Source organism: Physcomitrium patens, chromosome 6 (assembly GCF_059467195.1).
Source record: "Physcomitrium patens ecotype Gransden chromosome 6, ASM5946719v1, whole genome shotgun sequence".
NCBI classification, from domain to species: domain Eukaryota; kingdom Viridiplantae; phylum Streptophyta; class Bryopsida; order Funariales; family Funariaceae; genus Physcomitrium; species Physcomitrium patens.
Window position 1 is genome coordinate 14,196,561 of NC_143415.1, and position 27,201 is coordinate 14,223,761.

The window sequence follows — 27,201 nt, forward strand, 5'->3', positions numbered from 1 at the left end:
TTTTGTTTTTTGTTTTTTTATCATTCGTACCGAGCCGTTTAGTTGCACTTCACCGTGCGACACCCGTCTTGCGCTAAATATGCAACAGTTTCTCACCCATCTGCATCGCCATTCGGGCTCATTTGGCGAATCTCGTGATCTTCTGCCCGAATTCTAGCTGAGAATACAATCAGTTCCCGGAATTCAGATTAGATAATGAGCCCCGGGGAAATTTTTGTAGGTATTTGTCCAAAAACTCCCTGGAAATATCGTCGTTGGTTTGGAATCAGAAGCTCACGGAATGGTGCTTATAGTCTATTCCGAGGAGTTACATTGATAAACCACAAAATATACAACTGCGTCGGAGATTGTGTGAGTAGTATGGTGGCGGTTTGAGCATTTTGAGGCCATGTAATGCAGGAGAAATGTAGGAGTCTTGTTTGGAAATAAAATCATTAAAAATTTGTATATATATATATATATATATATATATGCATTTCTTGAATAACTATTCAAAGATAGTTATTCAAAGAATAACTGTTCAGAGGTCATGACATTGATAAGAGCATATAGATGAAGACATTTAGAAAAAGCATACGAACAAATTCCAAAATTTTAAGACTAGTTTACCTTGAAACAGTTAAAACTGCATTTCCAACTTCTCAAGGTGGTGTTTGGGTGAGCATTTATACTTGCAAAATAAATTATTCCGTAAACAGTATACTATGCACATATTAAATATGCTTTTCATGCACGACGGTGAACTTCAACAACAATCTCAAACCATTGCGTGATTCAAACTCACACTGGAAATAATATCTGCGTAAAAAAAATAAAATAAATATATATATATAATACTTAATTCACATGCACATAGAAGCCCAATGGTTGATAATGCCATATCAATGAAAGAAACCTCCATGTACACCAATATGCACCACAACACCATGTTCATCACCATCAAATCATGCAGCCTTTTTGGCAAGCGCACACACACAGAGTGCCATCTCGTCGTTCCACAAATGACGACCCTCGAGGTGGCGAAGCCATAGCACGGCAACTTGTGGGGGCTGCCGTCACAACCCAAAAGCATGGCGGAAGGGGGGGGTCGGTCCTCATGGGCTTGCTTTTATTTGGTCTTGGGGGTGACGAACTTCCCGTCGCGACGAGAGATTTTTAGCGCAAGGGACTCGCTTTCTTTCTCATACTGCTGCATGAGTGCGGCGCGGCAACTGGAGCTCCGATGCATGATGTGGTGGGGCCATCCACTTCACTCCACTCCACCCCACCCCACCTCACCCCCACCCTCCTCGCACACATCCAGGGTGGTCAAGCCCCTCGTCGCTGAGGGCGACCCGAACGTTCCGAGCAAGCGGGCGCGCGGCCTAGTGACGGCCCCTATAACTCGCACGCCACAGAACGCCAATCATGAAGTATAGCGAAGAATAGAGTAGCAAAAGAGGTCGTGACCTCTTCAGTCTCTTACAGGAAAATCTCACCCTTCGCGACGACGGTCCTGCAGCCACGGATAGCGTGGCCTTCTTAACCTCGTCCTCGCAGCTCTGCCCTTCCTGCTATGAATATAGTAAACCTAGGCAACCGACCCAAACAGCAGCAACAGCTCGTGGCTGAGCTCCAATTCCAGACTCTGGGAATGCGCCCCATTTCCTGTCTTCGTGCGTGCGAGGTGGAGCACTGGATGACGCTCCAATTTAGCCCTCCAGTCCCCTTCCCGGTGGATGCACCCATCCGTGAATTCCTTCCACTTTTCTACATTTGGCAGCTAATGGAGGTCAAATTTGTATGACCATTCATTGCTTCCCCCTTGTTAACAACCTCCCCCTCCACCCAGAATTTGGCTCTTGCGCATTAGAATCCCACACTTCCCTCATTCTCACTTGCCTTGTTTTAGTAATGCGACTCCGTTTGTTGTAATAGAGGCACCATGCTTGAACTGGATGGTGCTACTGAAAAAAGAGTGAGGGTAACAGGCAGCCATGGGTGTCACATGCTCTCAGGGCACTACAGACAAGCATTTCATGGTGTTGGAATCCCTCTCATTTGTCGTTACTGTGTTGCCACCACCACCACCACACCACCATCCCTTCTTTGCTTCACTCCTCCTCTCTCACCCATTTGTTGCCCCTTGCACTTTTGCTTAATACTCCGCTTTCCGAATAATGCAATTTGTTTGTCAATATAACTATTTTTTTCCTTACTCAGCACGGGTCTACCATGTGCAAGTCAGATACGGTTGAGATTTTATAGTTGGGATTTGAACAGGTAATCTTCTTTTAAACAGCTAATTTGCATTTGTTTTTAGGTGAATCTGCCATTCTCTGGTAGTTTCGGGTCATTCCCAACTGCCACAATCATGATTTAGAATTCATTGTCAGAAGCCAAAAATGTTTTGGAATGACTTTTGCCGTGAAGATTGTTGTAATACATAGTTTTTCTTCTGTTTTTCATTTTTTACTCCAAGGAAACCAATCTAGTAAATAAAAGATCCTCGTCTTTGTCACTAAATGAAAAGATAAGCATTCATGGAATTCCTAATTTTGATAATATTTGTTTTCGTAAATGTCTATATTTTTATATGTATTATATTGTTATTTATTTATTTATTTATATTATCATGAAATTTTGTTTCAATATTGTCACATTCCTCAGTTGATATAATTTAATGAATGGAGGTTGTTCCTTAGTCATAAACTTATAACCTCGTTTTTTGAATAAATAACCAAAATCAAGAAATGCTAATTTTCAACAACCCAACTGAAGTCCAAAACCACAACAAAAAATGAGGTGATTGATATCATTATTATTATCATTTTCTTATTATTTTTATTATTTTTGAACAAAATCTTAAAACCATGTCAAACCTCCACAAACACACATACAACTGAATGACTGGTGACTGTGTTTGGTAGAAATAACATAAAGCATGTTTCTCATTATGTTTCATGAAACTTGGGCCATATTATGCTTCTCATTAGGCAGCAAAGAGCATTTGGAAGGTGTACTTCACCCACATAAATTTCATTCATTGTAGAAATTTCAACAAGGCAAGGAACACATGGGCCAGAAGAAGGGAGAAAAAAATTGTCCCAAGTAGTAGGGAGGGAGGGAGCTTTGTGGGCAGAGAGAGAGTCCCAACCAAGGATGGCTGAAACCCCCCAAGTCCAAGCATGAGAGCTGATTGCCACATGGTTACAACTCTATTTTTAGAGGGTCTCTTTGAGCATTCCTTGTGCTACCAAGTGCCACATGACATAGCATGCCAATAGCACTTTACTGCTGGTTTTGATGGCTCTTTTCCTGAGTAGCCTTAAGCTGATATTAAGGCACACTTCACTAAATCATTGTCTTTAGGGAAGAATGGCCACTAAGAAAAGCCATATTCTCCTCAGCTCTTTTTCACCATCAACAGTTGGTGTTTCATACATTTGACACAGTGACAACTGGGAAAGTGTGTGTCCTGATGGAGAAAAAAAACATCTCCAGGAAAGAGATTTTTTTTTGTTTTTTTGAGTGGTGCTTGGAGATTGTGGTGGGGGCAGCATGAATATGAAGTTTTGAATATCAGAGCATGGACTGGTCATGGAATACTGTGAGTCGACTTGTCCAAGTGAGGCGGAGAGGATGAATAAAGGGCTTTATTCGTGTTGACGCTTGATTTGTGCGACCGTGCCTCGAGGCACTTTTCGCTCACATGAACAGCTCCTAATTTTGCATGTGCGTGCGCGCATTACCGCGGAACCCCTGTAACTCAATTGTGGATCACATGTGGTGATATACGAATACACCGAAGTTGGAGTCTCCACGGGTTTCAATTCACTGGTTGGATAAGCGTTAAGAAGTACTAGATCACAGTCACAGCACGATTCAAATGAAGAGACTTGGGGGTTTGTTTTCCTTAGTTTACTCGTGAGCCTTGTTTCTGATTGCCAGATGTCCAAGACGGCGCTACAAACTTGCTTTTTGCTGCTTTCTTGACCAAGAGTAAGAACATACATGGTCCAGTCTGGTGTGAGTTGTACTTCAAACTGGGAATTAGTTGGAAGAGTCACTGTCAACGTTTCTGAAGTCATTTCTTTGGAGAACGAATAGTGCGTACGACCCACAGGGTGTGTGTTGAAGTTTGGAACAGGTGTATACTTCCTGCATTATACACGGAACTGCCTGTTTCCTCATCGTCTAACTTTGTCGGGAATTTCTGTTGGCACAGAGTCATGAGTCTCCCAGTCTGTACTGAACTGGGGGAGAAGTGGGCTATTCATTGAAATACACACACACAAAAAAAAAGAAAAAAAGAAAAAAAAAAAAAGAAGAAGAAGAAGAAGAAGAAGAAGAAGAAAAGTCCTGCCAAGTTTTCTGGCAGCAGCAGTTTGAGCTTTTCTCGAAATATCTGAAAATAGAGAGAGAGAGAGCGTAAGAGAGAGAAAGAGAGAGTTTCTTCACCTGGGGATGGCATCATTTCTTCGGAAGCTACCACCACGCGCAACAATTGGGCACTGATATACTCCCAAGTTCATCCTTGTTCCGAACTCCACGAATACCTGGCGCATCTCTTACACAGAAGATTGTGGTTTCAATATGAAGACTTGACACTCTGAATGGTAAAGAGTATGAAGGACCACTTGCTGCAGCAAAGGGTAGCAATGTTCCGATTAACTTCGTTGTAGAACATAGTGCTATGCGAAGGTGAAACGTAATCCCCTCGACTTGTAATCTGATGCATGACCTGCACAAAGATTCACTCATACACACACACACACACAACCATGAAAATTATGGAACTTGTCAGAATTATGACACTAAAAGTATGGGGGATTTCAGAATAAGCTCATGGACGTGTGTGGATTTGAATAGGAGCAGTATGAGCGGAAGATGTATAGAGAATTGATGCAGACCTCCTGTACGAAGTTCATGTGTCCGTAAGATACACTTCTGAATAGCAAGCAATCAAGTAAGCAAGGAGCAGAACTAGACCATTTTCAAGCAATTGACCGGTCCATGCAGGCTATGTGTAGACGCATAATTCAGACCCTTCAATAAGTGGAATTCAGAAAGTGGTTCTTAATGGCCAACTCAAGCTTACGATATTAACATGATACTGATAACAAGGACATATATTGCTGACGGATCTTTAGTCAATTTTCTCGTCAAGCAATGGTTCTTCAATCCACAATGTTAAGACGTGACAAATTATGGCAGTATGTGTATCACGACAAATTTGATTTCATAACAAATTTACATGTGCAAGCAGCCTCTAATTAACCCACTTCTGCATTGCATTAAAATGCTCAATGCAAATATTATTAGTTTCGTTTAGGAGACACATTGTGCTTTGTACGCGTGCTAAGAACTCACTGTGGCCCTTCGACACTGATCAGCTTGTGAAAAATGAAGTGTAGGACGCATCAGCGTCAGCTTTTCAGTACATACCATCTTCAGATATTTCAATACACCAAATTTGCACACAGAACTAGCTCAAGGTATGTGAGCATTAGTCCTACTCTCAGCAGCTGCAAGAGGTTTCCAGACCTTGTAGTTGTAGCCAAGACATCTTGTGCATAGGCAACTGTGAGTTCAAAAATTAATTTGGGAAACATTTTCAAGCATGCCAACTGTCTGAACTACAAGGCTTTAGAAAGCCACCCAATGAGATCATAAGAATATGGGTAAGGCAAATGGTTAAACGAAACGGCATGGACCACACACAAAAAACGCAAGCTCCAACCTTCAATCTCGCTAGTGCCCACGCAGACACCTGAAACCAGTGCAAAGTGGGTCCATGTCAAGACAGACATCTTGAGCATCAGAAGCTGTGGGATCATCTCCACCTGAAAAGCCATTCTCTTGGACATACGGCTTCAAGAGGCTGGTTACAACAAAACGTATACTGCAAGCAAGACTACAAAAGTAACGCTAATTTTCGACCAACGCTTGCCTTGCAACGTAATCTGCGAGAGATTAAGGGAGTCTTGGAGTTTGCATGACGTAGGATTTCCAAATGCGAAGTTAAAACCCACATCGATTATCCAGCATTGGTATCTTTGCTGAAAGAGTTGCGGTAGGATGGACACAGGAAATTATTCCTTTTTCTGCGTAACCTGGGCTAAAACCAAAATGAATCTTGTACATTTTTATAACAGAAGTTTCATAAATGTTATGATACAAGATAGCATGTTATAAGTTTATTTTTATTGTTATTTTTTGATGTAGTAGACATAAGCCCTATGCAAGAGTCGAATTGACTTGGTTGTGATTTCATAACTAGAACTAAAAGACACTATTTATATTTGTGTTATTTTGTGAATTTTGTTACAACTTCTCATTTTATGATAGTTTAAGGACATTCTAGTAATAAATATTATTAAGTAAGGCTTTATATTAAATAAAAGATTAATCAAACAATGCAACTTTTTATTTTAGAAATGAAGTAGACAAGAATATTACCAATGAAAGTAGACTTTGATAAAAAGAATAAGTTCATATGGTATTTGCTAAGTTTTATATACCTTCATGTTATATTTGGTCTAAACAGTTTAAAAATTTAAGATTATTGTAAATTTATTTAATATATAAAATAAATAATTAAATGAATTATATTAAAATTAATCAATTAATTCGTTTTTTACAACCAATGTAACAAATTTCTATCTTACTTAAATAAATAAAAGTAAATAAAAGTAAACAAAAGTATGTTGGAAAAATAACATCTTTCTTAAAAAGCTTAAAAAAAGTTTTTGAGATATGGATTAAATATTTAGACTTTTATAGATATGTCACGTGGCTATTGGAATTTTTTTTGTAAAATTCCTAATTTTAAAAAAATATGCTTGAAACAATCTACAACTTAATGCCTAAGCCACAAGCCTTGGAGTCTCCATGAAGCTTCTACAAGACCTTCTTCATAGCTAGTATATATAGATGTAAGATTAAAGTCATTCTTCATTTTTCCAATACCTTTCTTGTATTCAATCTTGATTCAAGACTCTCTAATGTCTTTATATTTGGTAATAGCCATTTTCGTTTTTTTTAGTTTAGTTTTTCTCTTATATTTTTTTTTCTTATAAATATTTATTTATTTATTTATTTATTTTTTCTTTAGTCACACATGAATACATTGTCTTTTGGATTTTATTTAAATTTATATATTTGACAACCAAAGTTTTTGATATTGTTACAAAATATAGTACAAAGATGAAAGTTTAAACTTTTTAAGCTAAAGTAGATAAAACACACACACATACATACATATACACACACACACACACACACATACACACACACATATATATATAAAATAAAAATTCAATTATAACATAATTATCTTATCAAAAAATATTTTATTAGAAATGTCTTAATAAAAAATATTTTTATTTTAGAAATATATTTTTTAGCTTAATTTTTTTAGTTAAAAGTTTTAGTTAAAATTTTCTATATATTATTTTTTATAATTAAAAATTATTTAAATTTTATTTAAAATATGTTATTATAATATTTTAATAATAGATAAGATATAGAATTAATTAATCAAAATTATCTACTTATTGTTTAATTTCTACAATAAAATTTTAAAAACTTATTTGATATTTTTAGAAAATTTATTTTTTTAAATAATACACAATGTAATAATAGATTGAATAAAAAATTAAGATATATAATATCATATTTATATATTTATAATTATTTGAATATGTAATAAATAGATTAAATTTTTTTAGATATTTATTTTTATATAATAAAATAATATTATGAAAAATTCTTTTGATATTTTTGTAAATATTTTTTAATATTTTAAAAACTCGAATTAGATCATTGCATTGATATAGTTTTTTTTTTTTTTTTTTTTTTTTTTTAATATTTATATTGTATATTAATTCAGTTCTATAGCTATCAAATTATTTTTTATTCTTTTATATTTTGTTGCATAAGTTTCTATCAATTGACTATTGATATTATAGACTTGTTAGTGTTCTCTTTGTAAGTTATCTTAAGCATCTTACATGATTGATTTAAAATTGATTTATTTATTTTTTAAAGAATTTTTCTTTAATTTTTTTAATATGTTTTTTTAAATCTATTTATTTATTTGATTCCTAAAATTCTTAATTATATTTTTTGCTTATCTATTAAAAAATATCCTATAAGTTTTATAATTTTAGAAAGAAATATTAAAACTAATATACAACTTGGATGTTAGAGCCACAAGCATCATAGTCTTTAAGGAGATTTAGCAAAGCCTTCTTCATAGCAAGTATACATAGAGGTAGGATTGAGGCTATCTTTATTCTAGTTAATGACTTTTTTGTGTTTTAATCTTGATTCAAGTTCTTATAGTTTCTTTGTATTTGGTAATAGCTATTTTAATTTTTTTCAAGCATATCTATCTATCTATCTATCTATCTATCTATCTATCTATATATTAATTATTATTTTTTAATAATATAAGAGAAAATTTTATTTTTAAAGTTTAATTTAGATACATAACTTTAATAATTAGAAGTAAATAATTTTAAAATACTATTTAAAATAAAAATTTTCATGAAAAATTCTTTATAATTAAAAAATTTGTTTTTTGGCTTTCAAATTAAAAAATAATGTATAAATAATTTCAAAACATGTTATTTTAGACCTTAGAATGAATATTTAAATCCTATTGGTTTTACAATTAGAGACAATTCCATACTATCATCTCAACATACTTAACTTAATAACTAATTAAATAAAAAAAGATAGACAATAGATGCAATTTAAAGAAAAATACACAAGTATAATAATATAAACATATAGGAGTAAAGACCAATAAATGACAAGCCATGTAATAATTACAAAGCGATTCTAGAAGATAATAAACTATCAAATGTGTAAATTTAAGAATTTTTTTTAATAAAACATTATATCTATTAATAATATTCTTTCAAAATATAATAATACTAATAAAATTATTGTAGACATATTAGAAATTATTAGTTGCATAATAATTTAAAAAAATCATATATATTTTATTACATCAAGAAGTACTAAATTTTGTTTTTTGTAAGAGTCAATAATAAAGAATTAAGCATCTAAATCAAAAATTTGTGTATTATTGAACAAAGTATTGGACAAAATAATAACACTTAGCTATTTAGTACAAAATACCTTTAAATTTGGATTGTTACAAAGCTACATAAGAAAGTTTGTATTAGGAGTTTGACACCAAATGTTAAGATCTTAAAAAATAAGGTAACGACCAATAAGACAATTGACATATAAAAGAAGAAGAAACAAGCTACAATAGTAAGTACAACATTAATAACAACTAATACAAGAAGAAAAAACTTTGTTAAAATAATATATTAAATAGACAATCAGTAAGTAGTTCAAGAACACCATAAAAAATCCAAAACAACATTACAAAAAAAATAACTTATTTTTATTGATTTTTTTACAAAATTTATGTTTTTAGAAATAAAAATAAAAAAATAATTTTGAAACTATATTCAAAGCAATCATTTTTACAAATTCTAGGAGATGAAAGATTAGAATAAACATCCAAGGTTTATTAAAAAATTTAAAAGAAGTATGAAATTTTATCATAAAAAATATAAAAAAACTAAATTAAGACTCTAAAGGCATTAAAGTGAATGATTACTTAAAACATTATGGCTAATATATGTTGAAGTTCTAATATAAATTTTGTATTTTAAAAATAATTAAAAAAATATATTTGTAAACTTTTTATAATATATTTAATAAAAATATTATAGAACCTTGGTAGAATTTTAATAATTTTGACTTCTTGCTATTTAAAAATAAAACTTAAATAAAAAACTCACTTCAAATTACACCACCAATTCTAAATGTAAAAAGAAATTAAAAATCATTAACATGATTCTATGCCAATGGTTTTTTTTAACAATAAAGAGTTTAATTTTTTAGAATTAATATAAGAAAATAAAGACTCAAGAAATACTAATAAAATATCAATGTGAGATTTAAATTTCCATGAGAGTCGAGGAGAAACATCTTTTTTACCACGTTCTAAATATTAAGTGAGTGATAAAAAACCTAAAAATTAGTTATTAAAAGATAATCACTTGAAGAAAAAAAAACTTTAAATATTATTTTTAGAAATAAAAAATTAAGAATTTATGTCTAAAAAATAATTATTTTAAATATAGGTTGAAATTCAAAAACTCAAAAATGAATTGGTTGGCTTAAAACCTAATATAAAGAAAATAAAAAAGAAGTACACAAAAAGAGCACCTCAAGGATCATAGACTTTGCAAAAGTTTTAAGAAAAACTCCAAAGATTTTAAACGACCTCAAATTATGCATAAATTTATTGAAACCAAAAATATCTTGTAAATGAATAACATTAACATCACCTCAGAAAGAGAGGATGTAATTTGCAAAAATCAAATTAATTTTTTTACAATAACAATAAACATACCAGATTTTTAGATTGTATTTTTTTTAATTAAAATTAAAAATAGTAATTATTTAAATAAAAATATATAATAAAACCAATCATCAAATTTATTTACTTATATATGCATTAATAATTGAACTTAATTCTTATAATGGTTGCAAATTTACTGAAATTTAGAAATTTGCAGGGTCTTTAAAATAAAGAGATAACACACTTTATTCAATTATTTATTCTCTAAAAAAAATGGTTGTATTAAAAATTAATTTATGTATTAATGTGCATTAAATATTATTGGTAACATCTATGAATTTCTGTGAAAATATTAAATTTATTATACTAAAAATAAAATAAAATAAATATAATTATAAATATATTAAAAATATCTTATTTTAAAAATTTTATAACTAATAAAAATATAGAATATTAATTATTAAAATCATTTATCTCAATAGAAGAAACCATGTATTTAATCCATTTTTTATCACAATAAATCTTATTATCATCTTCTCCATTTAAAATAACTGTTAAATAAAGTATTGAAGAATAGCAGATCAAGATAGAAAAATTTAATTTAAAAAAAAGCTTTAAGTAAAGATTGCACGAAGTTGTAATATATGCTATAAAAATAAGTAAATAAAATTTCTCAAAATAGAATTAAAATACTTAAAGTTTCTATTTCATAAAAGAATAAGATATAATATAAGTATATGCTTATATATTTTAAATAAAAAATTAAAATTAAAATTTTATGTGATGTTTTAATTTCTAATACGTATACATATATATTATATATTATAAATAAAAACATGTTAACATGTAGTTTATTTATATAAATAACTGAAACTTTACCTTAATTTTTTATATATCTTAGCTAAATCACTTATGTAACTTGATATAATTTTTTTATAAATATTTAAAAATAAATTTGAAAAATATTTTACTTTTATTAATTTACATAAAAAATAATTTATTAATATAATAAACCAAATATTCATATTATAAAATTTAATCTCAAAAAAAATAAAGGTCATTAGAAACTTTTTATTTGGAAAAAACACTATTTTTTTTAAAATCTGTAATATTTATTATTTATATATGTGATAAAAAATATAAAGATATAATACTGAATAATTATTTTTTAAATTTAAATAATTAAATATATTAAGTAATAATTCAAATTTAAAGTATTTTAAATATTTCTTTCAATTTTTGCAAAGTGTCACTTAAAATGTTTTTCTATAGAGTATTAAAAAAATTCTTTAGTCTTTTATTAATATAATTTTTACTCTCAAGGTCCATTGTTGTTGTATTCTTGATATGTAATATCAATTTTGTACAATAAAATATTTAAATGTGCTTAGAATAATGTCAAAGATTTCAATTACAACAAATTGTATTTACTAATTTTGTAATAGTTTTAGCCAAATTATTAAGTTGTAGCTTTAAAGATTTTAATTCACATAATTTCAGAAATTCCAATCCAAAAATATAATCAAAATATAAATATTTTTTTACATCTTATAATGTATAAAATCTAACTTAAAAATCATAATTTTATATTAGAAAAAATTTAAACAGGTAAAAAAATAAAGAAATCAATAATATTTAGAATTTATATAAAATAAAAATAAAATTATATACATTTTTATATACATTTTTATATATAAAATATTCATTTTAAAAATAATTTAATATTTTATTTTTATTTACATTAAAAAATCTATAGTGATCAATAAAAATTTAATCTATTGTCTTATAACTATAAATATTATTTTTTACTTGTATTTTTTAAAAATTTATACCATTGAATGAGTTTTTAAATCTTATTTTTATTCTACAAGATTTTCAATTAAATATTTAATTTAGATAAAATTTTATAATCTAAAATAATCTAGATCAATCTAGTTTTAATTTAAAATTTGTTATCTCATTTATGTTCTTAATTAAGTTTTCTTATCATGTTAATTTTTTCTTTTATAGTTTTTCTTGATTTGAAAGAGCTTTTACAATAGAAGCAAGGAATATTTGGTATTACTTGCACTTACACACTACAAAAATCAATTGAAAGAGCTTTCACAATAGAAGCAAGGAATATTTGGTATTACTTGTACTTACACACTACAAAAATCAATTGAAAGAGCTTTCACAATAGAAACAAGGAATATTTGGTATTACTTGTACTTACACACTACAAAAATCAATTGAAAGAGCTTTCACAATAGAAACAAGGAATATTTGGTATTACTTGCACTTACACACTACAAAAATCAATTGAAAGAGCTTTCACAATAGAAGCAAGGAATATTTGGTATTACTTGCACTTACACACTACAAAAATCAATTGAAAGAGCTTCCAACATAGTCAAATTACCACTGTGTATTAAGCTTATAAAATTCAATTATCAATTGTAGAAAATCATTGAAATCTAGTAGAATGTCTACAATCAATTTTTTTTCCAGCTAAAGGATTCTTAATATTTTAGATGTTTTTTCCTAATCAAACATGATTTCTTTCATGTCTTTCCAACATCTCATTTCATTGCACCAAATGTGAATCCTACCAATGAATTTTAATTGATGAATTAGTTAAAAACACAGTTTTAAGTCATTTCATTATACAAATATTAAGATTAAAGAGTCTTTTTGATTATTTAAGTAATTATTATAATTTATAAGTATTTATAAGTTTTAAAAGTCTTATTAGAAGAAAAATTATAAAAATAAAATCTTAGTAAGTCTTAGAAATAATTTGTTTAGTTGATTTAGTATTTTTACTTATTGTTAAGTATTAAGGATTAATTATTAAGATCAATATCTTCATTAGTCTCCTATTCATATTTATAATTTATAAAAATTCTATCAGTAATTATTTATTAATTAAAAAAGCCTAAAAAAGAACTTCATATTTTTTTAATTAATTATATAGAAAATAAAATTTTTAGTAGATTTAATTTTATTTTATTACTATAAAAAATAGTTCTAAATAGATATTAATAATATAAAAATATTATTTGATTTTTAAAATTTTTAAAAAAATTTATTTAAAGTTTATTTAGGAACTTTTAGAGAAGATTTTAAGACTTTGATAAAATTGAGTTTTACCACTTTGGGAGCCATTATAAAAAAATGGAATAAGATTTGAAGGCTATACTAGGTTCTAAGGCTATTTAGATGTTTTTAAAGCCATTGTAAAGTCAAAAATATAAAATTATGAATTTTCTAGTAGAAAATAAGAGGACTAGTAGCTAGTCTAATTCTTGTAGAAAAAAAGGTGCACATGTCTTATATGGATTGTAGCACTTTGAATAGAATTAAGACAATAAGACTAAGGCCTTGTGGCTTCTCTTAACAACCTATATACATTACTTGTGAGTCTTGGTGAGGCTTTAATTCTTAATCTCTTAAGCAAATTATCTTTGAGATAAAAATTATTCAATTAATTTTTTTATTATTTATATTTTATTTTTAATCTATCATAAATTATTCATAGTAACTTGGATTTATATGTTTTTTTATATTACTAAAAAAATAAAAATTAATTATTTAAAAATATATTTTTATTTTTTACTTTTATTTTTTATTAAATGAAAATCTAATAAATAAACCATAACTAGTTTTGTAGTGTATAATTGCTTGGTTGTACTTGTTTAGTTGTTTTGTATTTTTTATCTTTTATTCTTGTTTATTGCCACTTTGACTTCACACCACTAATTATAAGCAATTCTTAATTGAGGCCATCTTGTAATTTAGATTAAAAGATGAATACTATCCTCATACCAAATATCATATCATCTCATCAGCTTGTGCAGATCTAGTAGTTTATTCCAATCCATCATAAGAGCCAATGTTAAGTGATTGTAATAAAGACATTGAAAAAAAAGGAGGAATGAGATACATATGTAAATAAAGAATATTGAATCAAATATCTATGAAATTTAGTTATGCCTTGATCTCATTAGTTTTATCTTTTAGGCATAGATTAAAAACTCTGCAATGAGATTCATAAAGGTTCATAATAACTTCCAGCAAATTAGTAGTTGCCATAGGAAGGGGATGAGATGTAGGTGAAAACATTTAATAATTTAGAATTAAAAGAATTGCCAATAGTTGTACTTTCAGTAGTAGTTTTTTCAAATATGAAAAAAAAAATAATATTATAGTTTTTACTATACATTTATATTATAGAGTGAGGTAGAAAGGTCGCAAAAAGCAAAAGTAACTTCTTTCTACATGAGCATGCCACTCAAGTATGCTTCATTCTTTACCATCTTCTTGAAGTATGTATGTGTGCATCTGCTCTATGATGCATGAATGTGCTTCATTCTTTACCATCTTCTTGAAGTATGTATGTGTGCATCTGCTCTATGATGCATGAATGTGCTTCATTCTTTACCATCTTCTTGAAGTATGTGTGTGTGCATCTGCTCTATGATGCATGAATGTGCTTCATTCTTTACCATCTTCTTGAAGTATGTGTGTGTGCATCTGCTCTATGATGCATGAATGTGCTTCATTCTTTACCATCTTCTTGAAGTATGTGTGTGTGCATCTGCTCTATGATGCATGAATGTGCTTCATTCTTTACCATCTTCTTGAAGTATGTGTGTGTGCATCTGCTCTATGATGCATGAATGTGCTTCATTCTTTACCATCTTCTTGAAGTATGTGTGTGTGCATCTGCTCTATGATGCATGAATGTGCTTCATTCTTTACCATCTTCTTGAAGTATGTGTGTGTGCATCTGCTCTATGATGCATGAATGTGCTTCATTCTTTACCATCTTCTTGAAGTATGTATGTGTGCATCTGCTCTATGATGCATGAATGTGCTTCATTCTTTACCATCTTCTTGAAGTATGTATGTGTGCATCTGCTCTATGATGCATGAATGTGCTTCATTCTTTACCATCTTCTTGAAGTATGTATGTGTGCATCTGCTCTATGATGCATGAATGTGCTTCATTCTTTACCATCTTCTTGAAGTATGTATGTGTGCATCTGCTCTATGATGCATGAATGTGCTTCATTCTTTACCATCTTCTTGAAGTATGTATGTGTGCATCTGCTCTATGATGCATGAATGTGCTTCATTCTTTACCATCTTCTTGAAGTATGTATGTGTGCATCTGCTCTATGATGCATGAATGTGCTTCATTCTTTACCATCTTCTTGAAGTATGTATGTGTGCATCTGCTCTATGATGCATGAATGTGCTTCATTCTTTACCATCTTCTTGAAGTATGTATGTGTGCATCTGCTCTATGATGCATGAATGTGCTTCATTCTTTACCATCTTCTTGAAGTATGTATGTGTGCATCTGCTCTATGATGCATGAATGTGCTTCATTCTTTACCATCTTCTTGAAGTATGTATGTGTGCATCTGCTCTATGATGCATGAATGTGCTTCATTCTTTACCATCTTCTTGAAGTATGTATGTGTGCATCTGCTCTATGATGCATGAATGTGCTTCATTCTTTACCATCTTCTTGAAGTATGTATGTGTGCATCTGCTCTATGATGCATGAATGTGCTTCATTCTTTACCATCTTCTTGAAGTATGTATGTGTGCATCTGCTCTATGATGCATGAATGTGCTTCATTCTTTACCATCTTCTTGAAGTATGTATGTGTGCATCTGCTCTATGATGCATGAATGTGCTTCATTCTTTACCATCTTCTTGAAGTATGTATGTGTGCATCTGCTCTATGATGCATGAATGTGCTTCATTCTTTACCATCTTCTTGAAGTATGTATGTGTGCATCTGCTCTATGATGCATGAATGTGCTTCATTCTTTACCATCTTCTTGAAGTATGTATGTGTGCATCTGCTCTATGATGCATGAATGTGCTTCATTCTTTACCATCTTCTTGAAGTATGTATGTGTGCATCTGCTCTATGATGCATGAATGTGCTTCATTCTTTACCATCTTCTTGAAGTATGTATGTGTGCATCTGCTCTATGATGCATGAATGTGCTTCATTCTTTACCATCTTCTTGAAGTATGTATGTGTGCATCTGCTCTATGATGCATGAATGTGCTTCATTCTTTACCATCTTCTTGAAGTATGTATGTGTGCATCTGCTCTATGATGCATGAATGTGCTTCATTCTTTACCATCTTCTTGAAGTATGTATGTGTGCATCTGCTCTATGATGCATGAATGTGCTTCATTCTTTACCATCTTCTTGAAGTATGTATGTGTGCATCTGCTCTATGATGCATGAATGTGCTTCATTCTTTACCATCTTCTTGAAGTATGTATGTGTGCATCTGCTCTATGATGCATGAATGTGCTTCATTCTTTACCATCTTCTTGAAGTATGTATGTGTGCATCTGCTCTATGATGCATGAATGTGCTTCATTCTTTACCATCTTCTTGAAGTATGTATGTGTGCATCTGCTCTATGATGCATGAATGTGCTTCATTCTTTACCATCTTCTTGAAGTATGTATGTGTGCATCTGCTCTATGATGCATGAATGTGCTTCATTCTTTACCATCTTCTTGAAGTATGTATGTGTGCATCTGCTCTATGATGCATGAATGTGCTTCATTCTTTACCATCTTCTTGAAGTATGTATGTGTGCATCTGCTCTATGATGCATGAATGTGCTTCATTCTTTACCATCTTCTTGAAGTATGTATGTGTGCATCTGCTCTATGATGCATGAATGTGCTTCATTCTTTACCATCTTCTTGAAGTATGTATGTGTGCATCTGCTCTATGATGCATGAATGTGCTTCATTCTTTACCATCTTCTTGAAGTATGTATGTGTGCATCTGCTCTATGATGCATGAATGTGCTTCATTCTTTACCATCTTCTTGAAGTATGTATGTGTGCATCTGCTCTATGATGCATGAATGTGCTTCATTCTTTACCATCTTCTTGAAGTATGTATGTGTGCATCTGCTCTATGATGCATGAATGTGCTTCATTCTTTACCATCTTCTTGAAGTATGTATGTGTGCATCTGCTCTATGATGCATGAATGTGCTTCATTCTTTACCATCTTCTTGAAGTATGTATGTGTGCATCTGCTCTATGATGCATGAATGTGCTTCATTCTTTACCATCTTCTTGAAGTATGTATGTGTGCATCTGCTCTATGATGCATGAATGTGCTTCATTCTTTACCATCTTCTTGAAGTATGTATGTGTGCATCTGCTCTATGATGCATGAATGTGCTTCATTCTTTACCATCTTCTTGAAGTATGTATGTGTGCATCTGCTCTATGATGCATGAATGTGCTTCATTCTTTACCATCTTCTTGAAGTATGTATGTGTGCATCTGCTCTATGATGCATGAATGTGCTTCATTCTTTACCATCTTCTTGAAGTATGTATGTGTGCATCTGCTCTATGATGCATGAATGTGCTTCATTCTTTACCATCTTCTTGAAGTATGTATGTGTGCATCTGCTCTATGATGCATGAATGTGCTTCATTCTTTACCATCTTCTTGAAGTATGTATGTGTGCATCTGCTCTATGATGCATGAATGTGCTTCATTCTTTACCATCTTCTTGAAGTATGTATGTGTGCATCTGCTCTATGATGCATGAATGTGCTTCATTCTTTACCATCTTCTTGAAGTATGTATGTGTGCATCTGCTCTATGATGCATGAATGTGCTTCATTCTTTACCATCTTCTTGAAGTATGTATGTGTGCATCTGCTCTATGATGCATGAATGTGCTTCATTCTTTACCATCTTCTTGAAGTATGTATGTGTGCATCTGCTCTATGATGCATGAATGTGCTTCATTCTTTACCATCTTCTTGAAGTATGTATGTGTGCAATAGCTCTTGAATTATATCTACTGATTGTTGATTTTTCATCTTCTTAACACCATAAATATACAAAAATTATAAATAAAGATAGAAGGTAGAGTACAGTCTTCTTTGAACCAAATTTCTTTTACAATATAGATTTTATATCCTTCATCTTGATTTTGATAGATGTCATCAATAAAAAACATCAACTTTCTTTACTAAATTTTTAAGTTTCTTAATTGGCTTCTATATGCATATATTAATATTATATCTATATTAATGAATAAGATATTCTAATCTATTTTAATATCGCCTTGAATCTAAGATTTTTTTAACCTCATATTCTTGATTATTATCCACTTTTATAAGAAGAGGTGGTATTTATTGTCTTCTTGGTATATCTATTGTCTTATATGATTCAAAAAAAGATACATAGAATATGAGATGAATCTTTATAGATTCTAATATATACAATTAATAAGCAACTAAATTGATTTATTTATACATAGAAAACAGTCCAACTCTATAATAATCTAAATTGTTAGAAAGACAAAGAGACTTAATTTTATAACAAAGTTATCATATCTTATTATTAATATGGAATTGAGGTTGTTCCTTGCGATAAGCATCTGTATTGATCTTTTTTTGTTCTTGAGCTTTTTTGAGTTGTAGCTTTATTATTGCATATAATTTTGACAAATAATTTGCTAAATCTTCTAATGTAAGTTTATCAACTTTTGAAAAGTCAAAATTATCAAGTTGTAAACAATAATCATGATTGGAATTTTTTTTTTTTATAGAATAGAAGAATATATTGTCATATTATAAGTAATTTTTACCAATAGAAAAAGAATTATCCAATCATCTTATTGATAGTTGATGGTACATTTTAAATATTTCTCTAAAACTTAATTCTCTCCCTCTGTTTGTCTATCAATTTGAAGATGGAAAGTCAAAGATAGTTTTATGCCTATTTTTAGAATCTTAAAAATAATTTTCTAAAATTTTGATACAAATTGAATCCTTCTATCTAATATAATATTCCTTGATAATCAATGATAGTAATAAATATTGTCAAGAAAAAGCTTCATTGTTTCTTCATCTGTAATAGATTTTTTATATAATACAAAATGTGCCATCTTGGTGAATTGAACTACTATCATAAATATATAGTCTTAAAAACTTGAAATTGAAAGATTCATAATAAAATCTATAGAAATAGAAGACCATGATAGTTCTAAAATGAATAATGGATGAAGAAGTTCATAAAGTCAATGATGAAGAGTTTTTGATCTTGAACAAACATCATATGATTGCACAAAGTCTTTGAATGCTTTTCATATTTGAAGCAAAAATCTCTAGATATTAGCTCCAAAGTCTTGTTGAATCCAAAATGTTTAGCTATTGAAAAGTTGTGACAAGCTTAAATAATACATAATCATGCTTCACCATCTAAAATATATAAGCAATTCTTGAAATAAAATAGATTATTCTTGAATTTAAACTTAGAAGTATGATAAGATTTAGAAGAATAATTTTAGTAATATATTAATATTTTTTTCCTCAAATACACTCTTATATTCTTTATATTGCTTTAGAATTCTATTACACCTTCTATTTGAATGAAAACTTAGTCTTGAATAAATAAATAAAAAATAGATCTTTTTTGTATAGTTTATATAAATATACTTAGTCTAATAAAAAGAAATGTAATCTTTTAATTTATAAAATATATATTGATATTTAAATCATAAAATATTCAATTTATTTGAGGATTATATTTTCTAGCTATAATAATCCTAAAACGTTATAGGTTGGAGATTTTATAATATTAAATATTATTAGCTTTTTGTAATCTTTCATAATTACTTCTACTAATAGGATTGTATAGATGACATTTTTAAAAGATAAAAAGTATCTATGTATAACTTATATATATATATATATATATATTTTAAATTTTTATACTAATAATTATTTTTGAGATTTAATAAGTTTTATTAAAATAAACAAAGGTATTGGAATTTAATAAGGCATTAATTTAACTTTATAGGGATTTTAGATCTTATATAGATTGGTAATAAAAAAACAAATATAGGCTTCAAAATATAATACATAGCCTTTATAAAATAATATATTATAAGATTTTAACTATAAAATTTATAATACTTATTTTTTTAATATATTTTGTTTTTTTAAAATTTTATTTCTTATTTGTCCTTTAGTCTCTTCTTTAAAAAAATATACATTGAAATTTTATAATTTAATCACAATTCTTCTTATTAGCATCAAATGTTTTCTTCTAATATAATTTAAAAAAAAGTTATAGCATTAAAATTTATATATTTTTTATAATTAGTTGTATATCTTAATTAATAGAAATATTTACAGTAGAAGTATAGAAGTATTGAAGTGCTTATATATATATATATATATATATATATATATACATATATATTGATATTCATAAAAAATTTATAGAAAATTCAATGATTTGACACAAAGGTTGAGAATTAAGATTGTTGAATATTATTTTCTTTCAATTATACTATAGCTTATAAAAAATTAAAAAATTTGTATACCATTATTTCACTTGATATCAATTACTAGTTATTAAAATTATAATATATATATATATATATATATATACATATATTGATATAGATTAATTTTCTTTGTTATAAAACTTAAATTTTATTTATTGATGTAGAAATTGCATCTAATTCTCCATAAATAAATTAAAAATTATCCAAGAATATTCAATATAAAATATTATTATTTCAAAATAATAAAAACCAAAAATATCAAATATTTTAAATAAAGTTGTAATAAATTTGATTTTTAAATTATTTTATTAGATAATTGAGAAATTAGAGTCGAATGAAACATTATACTTGGTTAGTTAATCCTTAAAAAATAGATCTAATATCATCAAACTTCTCTAAAAGAGCAACTTTTGATTTTTTTGTTGATACAAGTATATAAGTTATTTGAAGTTGTGCAATTATTAATAAAAAATACTATTATTTTTATATTATATATAAATATATATATATATATATATATATATATTTATATTAGTTAAGAATATAAATAAATTTAATGCATATAAATATGAAATATTTTATTTATTCTTATATTTTTATTATAATATTTTTTATATTTAATAAATTAATAATATTTTTAAGAACTTAAAAATTATATATATATATATATATATACTAAAAATAATCTAATTTAAAATATATTTTTCAATCTCTAAAGTATTTTTATACTTTCAAGAAAAAAAAGATAATTTAGACTTTATTAATAAATATCAAGCTCTAATATTGTATATATCATTCTTGCTAAATTTTTAAAGATATAAATCTATAAAAAATTTGAAAAGACATATATTTATGTATTATAATAAAAGCAAGAAAGTAAGAAAAGAAGATATAGACAAAAGATGAAAGAAAGAATGAAAATAATTATTGCAAAATAGAAAGAAACCAAAGAGTCTTAAATTAAAACCAAAATATAAGATGGACATTTAGACATTTATTCTTACCTCTCTATATATACTAGCTTTCAAAAAGATCTTGTAGAAGTTTTTCTTAATGACTACAAGACTTTTGGTCTAAGTATTAAGTTGTTAGTTAGTTTTTATACTAATTTCTAAAAGTAAAAAACTTATGGAACATGTTTTAATAAATATGGTGCATATCAAAAGAAATTGAAAGATCTAATTCATATCTAAAATACTTCATCAAAGTTTTTTAAGAAGATATTATCTACCTAACATGTTTTTATTTACTTCTACTTATTTCTATTTGTTCAGGTAATATAAGAAGTTGTGATATTATGGATACTTTGATTTAGTTAAATTAATTTATATATAGTTAGATTTTCTTTCACTTAGAAAATAATTCTTAGATAAATTAAGTACTACTTTTAAAATACATTCTATTTTGAATTTTAGAATTTAGATTCTAAATATATTATAAATAAATAAATAAAAATATAAAATTAGTCTATTAAAATTAAAATGAGTTAGAACTAAAAAAATGATAATAATATAATTATCAAAATTAATATAAAAAATAATATAATTAATATAAAAAATAAATTAATTGTATTTTTTTTTTAATAATTTTAAATATCTATTAGAAACTTATAATAAGTAAAAATAATAGTATCAAATTTAAATAAAGAATCTAATATATATATATATATATATATATATATATATTTATAAATATAATTTTAATAATCCGCACCATGTTGGTTAATATTATGAAAGCATTTTACAAATAAGGGTTGAACTTTGCTCCAACTACTTTCTTTATGTTAGCAACTCAAGTAAGTAAAACATATCTATTAGCCTTCTTTATTGGGTTTTATCATGAACACATTGCTGTGTGGTATCATGACTATATGGTGAAAAATAAAAATATGGATTTTATTATAGAAGAGCCTAGTATAAAATAATAGTAGCAAAACATCGATAAATGATAAGAAGGTAGTAAAAAAATTTAATGTTAATGTTGTCTTTCTACAAATAAAACTTCTATTTACTTTGTAAGACCATAAATAAGATAAAACAAGGTAGATTAAGAAAAAAAATCATATATATATATATATATATATTTAAAAGTAAACTAAGAATATATTTTAGCAAAACTTACTTCTAAACATCAAGAATTGATGCTCGGAGAGGACACATTGTAAATCAAGGTCAAAATCAGACCTTGAGGTATAAAACCGTATACCTACAGCAATTCTAAGGTTCTTTTATTAATCAAAGAATGTGGTTAGATGCAAGACTTAAAAAAAGTTATTTGAGCATTGATTTGAATTGATTTTAAGGCATATTTAATTTTTGAGGGCTTTTTAAAGTGAAAGATGTACTCAATAGATTTGGATTATGAAAAATAAAAAGAAATATAGAAATTTGAGGATTTTGTAAGTATTGTAAAAATTTACAAGTGAAATTTTGTAATTTTATCATTAATTTTGTTTTAAATATATTTCATAAATTTTATATCAATCAAAAAGTTAGATCTAAAGATATGAAAATTTTATTGGATTAGGATCTCAAACATTTGAAATTTAAGATTAGTGAAGGTTTCAGAAATCTTAAAAAATCTTCTAATTCAATTGAAGAAAAATTTGGTGAAAGCAATTAAGACTTAATTATTTACATATCAACCAATTTGTAGAGGAATTGAATGGTTCAACATAGAAAAATTATTGCTAAAAGATCAATATCCTAATTGGAGAAGGAAGATGGCCAATATTCAAGAGTTTAAAGAGTTTTTTTTTCAATTAGTGAATTTGACTTTTTTCAAATTTTGTGTATTTTTTATTTGCTTGTGGATTGAAATGAAGATGAAATTTTAGTTGAAATCAATAGTTTAATTAATAGTTATTAAGATTTAAAAATAGCAATAGAAATTGATTAAGATTTATTTAGGATTTTTTTTGATTTTATTTAGGATTTAATTAGGATATTTTTAGGATATTTTTAGGATTTGGTTAGAATTTAGGATTTTATTAGGGTTTAATTAGAATTTTAATTAAAATTAAATTAAGATTTTGGTTAGGATTTAAATATGATTTGTTTTAAAATTTTATTTAGGATTTATTTAAGATTTATTAGGATTTCATTAGTATTTATTTGGATTTTATTAGAATTTGTTTAGGATTTGTTTAGGGCTACATTAAGATTTGGTTAGGATTTACTTAGGATTTATTTAAGATTTACTTAGAGTTTTATTTTTAATATTTTTTAGGAATTTTTTATTATTTTTAAAAATAATAATTTCTGAATTTTTTTTATGTTTAATAATTCCTTTTAAACTTCTTTTGGATGGATTATAGTTTGATTAGGTTTGTTAAGGTTTAATTAAAGTTTATTCAAGATTCTATTGGACTTGTTAGGATCTTGTTATTACATTTTTCTATTCACCTTCCACCACTAGGTGTCTAGTATATTCTCAAACAAGAATTTAAACAAGAAGTTTTTTTTTGCAAGCCTCTAAACAAAAGCTGCACTTTGCATTGAAGCACTAGTATACACTTAGTTACAGCTTGATTTCTTTCCATGTGCTACCATCAATGCTTTTATTTAATGCAATATATATATATATATATATATATATATATTTAAATGCCATGACCATCCAAATGTGTTAGAAGAGATTACAATAATATCAAGCTAGTATTGAAAGAGTGCAGTGTACAAAGATACCAGATTATGGGGTATGGTTTTGCAGGGCTTTACAGAAAGCTCTTGGTAGAGTTGGCTCAAATATGGTGGCTACACACATTGGTGAATGTGTCTCTCTTTTGGTAACTTCTCTTATCCCACAATTCTCTTCTATATTTGTACCAAATTGAATCTAGCAAGAGATTATTTTATCTCGTTTATGGACAACATGGTAACATCTAAATTTAATCATTTTAAACAAGAGACAACCTTAAAGTAAAATAAGAAGTCAAAACATCATACTACTATAAATTTTTGGTCTGGTTTATCATGCCTGCACCCCTGAATGTGAGTGGATTTACATTTTTTTCTAAACAAAGTGAACTGAATATATATTCTCAAAGCCCCTTGGAGTAAAACCCCCATAGGTTCCATTAGGACTCTGACAATCACCACAAGCTAGATGGTTACCAGAATTACAAATGCCATCTGTGGGCACTTTCTGCAGATGGTGTCCATAGGATTGGTGGCTGTTAAGGGGCTAGTTACCCCAATTCAGATCTGCTGAAGTATTACATTTTGAGATGAACATGCTGAGGTATCAAGTGGGCAACTTGTCAAGGCACATTAATTGAGCCCCTTGATCCCACCCTGTCCAAGACCTAATGTGGATTTGTCCAAATCACCTGGTCCTCATGCATAAAATCCTCACCTGGTTATTGGGTGGTGAACCACACCCATGGTCACTATCCAAAGTCCAATCCCATGATATCACCATTGGTTCCAATTACTGTGCTTTGGATCATCTGCTGGAAAAAATAATAAAATACATGGTAGAGTAGAATCCTTCGATACCACCATTTGCTCTGATTATTCTCTTTCAGTACCATCTGCTGGAAATATCATAAAATACTAGTGTCAGAAAAATGGTAACATGCTAGAGTCCTTCAGCTTTGGGCTTTATAGACAAGGTATCATGCAAATCAGTTTGTGCCCAAGGGCACAAGTATTGTCAAACACATCTAACCAAATTTGCTAGTTTGAAGTTGAAAGTGGGAGATACTTACCACTGTACCAATAAACAGTGTACCCGAAATCATACTTATCTCTGCACTACAAGGCATTTCGTTAAGGAAGCACCGGCCAGTTCGTTACAAAATAAATCAGCCGCAAGGAATCCATCCCCAAACTGCTTGTTGGGTACAATTTTCGATTATCATTCCAAGCTTTTGTTGTCAATTGCCTCTAGTTTTAGGTTGTGAATTTTCTTCATGCATGGATTCCATAACGAAATGCCTTGTAGTGCAGAGATATCGAGGATATTGAGCAGCTGAATCTGTTTACTTGAAATCCTATGTGCAACGGTAGGAAGAGACTTGTATGGAAGAAAAAGAGAAACTCAAAAAAAAAGAAGTCCACTTATGACAAACGTGACTCTGGTCTATTTATCTAAGGAAATATGTATCAGTGTGTGAATTTGCAATAGTTGCTGCTGAGTTAGTGAGGATTCCATGGACCTTGCCTGTAGGCTCTAGTACACTGTGTCCGTCGACAAGCTCGACAGTGTAGTTGCTTATTCTGTTAAACTTGTTTCATGTTAATCATTTGAAATTAAAAACTGCACTTATTGAGTGTGTAATCAATTGTCAATTTGCACGCCTGTAAGTGGCAGCTTTTGTGGAGATTGTCTCACGTCATGATGCAATTCAGTGAAGGTGGTGTGTGTGCAATTGCAAGGAACGTATATTCATTTCCCTACAGGTAAAATTATGTATTGTTTCCCTGTGTGTCTCGGTCTCCCGTTCCGATGACAGGGAAACTATTTTCTCGCCGGAAAAAGTGAGACTCACAGGGAAAGCTCTACTGGTTCTTAGCAAACTCCCTCACCACGTTCAATCCCTCGATCTCCTCACCGTAGTCCCACACTTTTGGCTAGGCCGTCGTGCGCCAGCAACCTGTGTGCAAATAATTACAATTCTCGTGTTGCAGTTTTGAGGGAGATAAGTTCATTCCGCTTTGCGGGAGGGGGAAGCATGGATCAGATCTTGAAGGAGACCATTGCTAGCATTTGGAGCGGGAGGATGAGAGAGTATGGGAAGAATCACTGAGTGAATGCATCTGTTCTGAATGAAGCAGCTGATGAATCTCACCACTGACGACTCTTCACTCCATTCTGCACATTTCGCTGTCGGAATCAGCCCACTTTACTGGAGATTTCTTGCATTTATAACCTAATATTTAATAACAAGAAAATTACTTAAAGCTTTTATTTTATTTTATTTTATTTTCCAAAGCTTCATATTAACCTAAAAATACTTTCGCGTTTACATGAATTCTAATTGCTTTATAATTATAGGCTAACTAAAATTGTAATTTTTGTCCAATAATATTATATAGTCTATGCAAGGAGAATTTAACAATTCTAAAATTTTAAACACTATCATTTCCAATACATATATATACATATGTATATATATTTCAAAAAAATTATATTTTTTTTATAACAACTGTTAATATTTTGTAAATTTTTAAAACAATTTTACATTTACAATTAAAACTGTTAAAAAATATATAACGATTGTTTAACAAGTTTATAACAACTATTTATAAAAAAAAATTAACAGGTTTTTAACTTTTTACAAATAATTTAAACAATTTTTAAAATTTTATATAAATTATAAATTATAACTTAAAATATTTTTTAAAATAATTTAAATAACTTATATTTGAACTTGATTTTTATTTTTTTAAAGTTTAATTTTAAGTTAATAATTATTTTTTTAATAAGTTTCTAAATTATTGTAATAATTTTTTAAAAAT

General features: G+C 28.6%; 1 long non-coding RNA gene across 1 annotated transcript; it reads left to right on the top strand.

Moving 5' to 3' along the window:
* The first annotated feature begins 803 nt into the window (after nucleotides 1-803).
* Nucleotides 804-4,384, top strand: LOC149989175 (uncharacterized). The gene is made up of 2 exons (XR_016503408.1): nucleotides 804-2,784; nucleotides 2,976-4,384. It is a non-coding gene; the product is annotated as an uncharacterized LOC149989175 (long non-coding RNA).
* Nucleotides 4,385-27,201: the final 22,817 nt, after the last annotated feature.